This window comes from Lepus europaeus, chromosome 18 (assembly GCF_033115175.1).
Source record: "Lepus europaeus isolate LE1 chromosome 18, mLepTim1.pri, whole genome shotgun sequence".
NCBI lineage: Eukaryota > Metazoa > Chordata > Mammalia > Lagomorpha > Leporidae > Lepus > Lepus europaeus.
In genome coordinates, this window is record NC_084844.1 from 54,200,050 (window position 1) to 54,203,770 (window position 3,721).

Genomic DNA, 3,721 nt, shown 5'->3' on the forward strand with positions numbered 1-3,721 from the left:
GGCTGCTGAACTCACAGGTCCTAAAGGAGATCAAAGATTTCACACTATAGAATTTGGATGGCCAAGTATAACGATCGAGCTTTATGTTGATTATATTTCAAGGGCCTGGTTGGAAATTCCACTAGGCCTGCTGTTCATCATGCTACAGTTATTGAAACAAACATCATCACAAAAACTCAAATGCATCAAGTTGGTACTGTGTGCCTAATTCTGTATTCAAGCCTCAACATCCATCATCTTTCATTCTTGCATTCTATTCAGGAAACTGAGTGATGGTGTCAGCGCTGCTGCCCAGTTGCCTGTGACCTTGGCTGAGTCACTTGATTTTTCTGCATTTCATTGTCTCCATCTTTAGAATAAGGATTATGATATCTGTCTTTCTTCATTTACAGCCCATAAGATATTGTGAAGATACTTATAAAAAGAAGTTAAAAGCATGACTGAGAACATAATAATTTGAAATAGTTCAGGCTGTCATTTACATATAAAATGTCATTAGAATGTCGGACTATTCCTGTCTTTTAGTGTAATGTAAGAGAATTTTATCTCCTCCGTCAGATGTGCAGCCAGATTTGCTCAAGTTCAATGGTTCTGGAGGATTATAATTTTGTTTACCTTCTTTTTTTCTGTTTAGCTGGGTTCCTAGTAAGTTTGTCTAGCATAATTTCTTTGCATATTAAATCCAGTTGATTGGTTTAAGCCTGTTAAACCATTGTAGGATAAAACCACAGCAAACCTTATCTTCATTCTTCTACACTGAAGGCTCCCCTTGCTATTCGAAATTTCCCCCTGAAAAAGGCAGGCTCTAGTTGCTCCATTCTTGTTATCTCAGATTGCCAGTGGTATCAGTAGAATGAAAGGCTTGGCAAAGAATGCCACTGCAATCATTACATGATCAAATTACTTTAAACTCATTCTAATCAGCTATGGCAGCCTCTCTCCTTAGAAATGCCATGTGGAGTAGTAAGGCAGGTTAATACCTTCATTATACATACAACAAAAATTCCAGTGTTTCCGTTTCATGCAGCATTCCTTTCAGAAATTTAAAAGAGGAATTGTCCCAAGCACTTCCTTTCTTATTTGTTGGGTATCATGTTTACTGAGTCCCAACAGCAGGATACTTTTATTAAAAATCAAATTTGGGATTTTCCGCAAGAGAATCTGAGTGCAGATTTTTTTTTTCCTTGCAGAGACAAATTAATACTCTATTAAAAAGACTTCTCTTGCTCCAGTGTCACTCCAGCACTGGTTGAGTAATAATGAGGGTGTGTGCCTTGTTTTTGCAGGAAAGCCATCCCTCTCTCTGTCTCCAGCCCCTGTGCACTTGTTAGAGGGTTTGTACTGAGACAGGCTCTTTCTCCAAGGTTGCTCAGTGACATAAATCCAGCCAGGAGGCTCTTAGGTTCACCTCCAAGGGACTGATTAGCCCATGTCTTACCTCGTTAGCAAGTGAGAAGGTATAGCCTGGAAGTGAGGTGGTTCTGTAAAAGAAAAGGGAAAAGCAATTAGTTAACCAAAAAGAGATTAAAAAAAAAAAAATCCCATGTGGAGCATGACTTGCTATTGTAAGCAGAAGGCAACAGAATTCTTAGATGAAAAGATGCAGTCCCAGACAGAGCAATACCAGAGCTAGCAGCTGCAGCAGACACGGGGAGATGTGGCCAGTATCCCTCTTGAAAGACCCGTCCTGCTCCCACTTACCTTGGAGCTTTTTAAAGCAGGACGAGTCAGCCTCATTCCAAGGGCTCTTTTATATGGATAGTTATGGAAACAATGCAGCTGCCTCTTCTTTCTTAAGTCAAAAGGAATTGTTTGGCAAAAAACCCCTTGGCAATCTAGCGTCTCCGCATAATTCTCATTCATATTAAGAATGGTTGGATATAATTAGACATAGTTTTCTTATTGAGTATGTGGGTAAATCTCCTATGGATAATTTGAGAAGATGATCTGAAAGGAAGATTCAGGCTGGTGGATAAAGGCAGTGACAGGGCAGCCAAGATACCTGGCTTCCCTCTGGACTTCGTGCTGGCCTTGCTGTGCATACCATTCGCACTGGCATTGCATCATTTTTGCATATTTCACGTATTAAATGATATAAATAAAAATACAAATCTTTGTTTTAATTTTCACTTGTTGATCCTTTCTCTCCAGCGCTGCCAAATCAAGCTACATGTTTCAACACTTTAAAAAGGGAGAAAGTCCTCTCTTGGTTGTTCCAGCATTCTTGTAGTTTCGGAATTTGCATGCTGTTCATCTTCTTGCTTCTCCCCAAGCTGTCCACTGCACACAGCACACCATTCCCTGTACCCCTACTTGTCTGACTTGCCTGCAGTAAGAAAGGCTGAACACTTTTTAGCAGGAAAAGGTGCTTTTAGACATGCCAGAACACATGGAGAAATAATGACAATACTAGTGTAGTATGCTAGAGTAATCTGAGACAGGTTTGATGAGAATATTTCTTTGTATGCCTTTATAATATATAAACAGTACACACAGCATTAAGGAAATTACTAAATACTGAATATGTCTTAAATGTCCAAATAATATCTTCTGTTGAAGCTTTTAAGGAGGATCTGAGTTAAATTGCATGGAAAAAAAAAACTATGCTTATATCTGGCTTTATATTTGAAATGTGCCACATATTTCCTGATCAAGCTTCTTAAATGGTGCAGACTGTATCTGCGTTCTTGATCATTACTATCGTGGGGATTTTTACACCAGAAGGAAATAAAAATGTAAAACCAGGTTTTATACAACTGTTGAAATTATATTTTGCAAACTTGCCAGCTCTTTTTTTTCCCCTTCATTGACGAAATATAATGTTGAATTTGCTAGGATCATGAGAAGACAATTTTAATTCATTTGCACTTTTTTTTCCTACGAAATATTTCAGAAGATGAAATCTAATCTTTGAAAAGTCTATGTCCTAGGTTGAGCACATCAATCACAAACACACCAAGGTGCCTGATATTTTCAAGGTCCAGGATTTGGAGCTATCACTCCAAACTGCCTCTACCAGGACAACATACTTGGACTTCCAGTGCCTTCACTCTGGCTGGTTGCACTCTGGGCTGTGTGCCCTGCCCCAGGCCTCCTGGAATGTTAACATTGCAGGGGTCCCTTGACTACAGAAGGCAGTACCATACGCTGCACTGGCTGCTGAAGTCCTTCTTGGTTCCACTCAGCACAGGGCAAATGCCACTCTTGTCCTTGCCTCCGTGGGGGATTAGAGGGTACCCAGCCGAACTCCATTGCAGCTGAAGAGGCCACCCTCTGTGGAACCCTAACCAGCCTTCTCATGGCTAGAGGCCACCTCCAAGGCTTTATCCACCTTCATCCCCTGCAGCACATTCAGTCATTCTGAGACTGAAGAGATCAACACTTCCTAGCACATCTGTAACCTTCCCTGATGCCACCCTATTTGGGCAGCTCTGTTGTAAGATGAACAGTGGTGCCATTTCCCCATGATAAACAGCCATTTTTAGAGCCCAAACCAATTATTTTGATATTCTCTTATTCTACTCCTGCTGCCCATGAGCTCTATTAAATATTTCTTTTATGCTATTTATGAAATGACCTTCCCTTTTGAGTCATCTCACGGATATATTCTCTGTCTCTATAGTTTGTAAATCCCTTCAGTGAATAGTGCATTCTACAGGTAGAGGCTAACATGACAGGCCTTCAAAATGTTCGTGGAAAATGTGCATTATGGAAAAGCTAT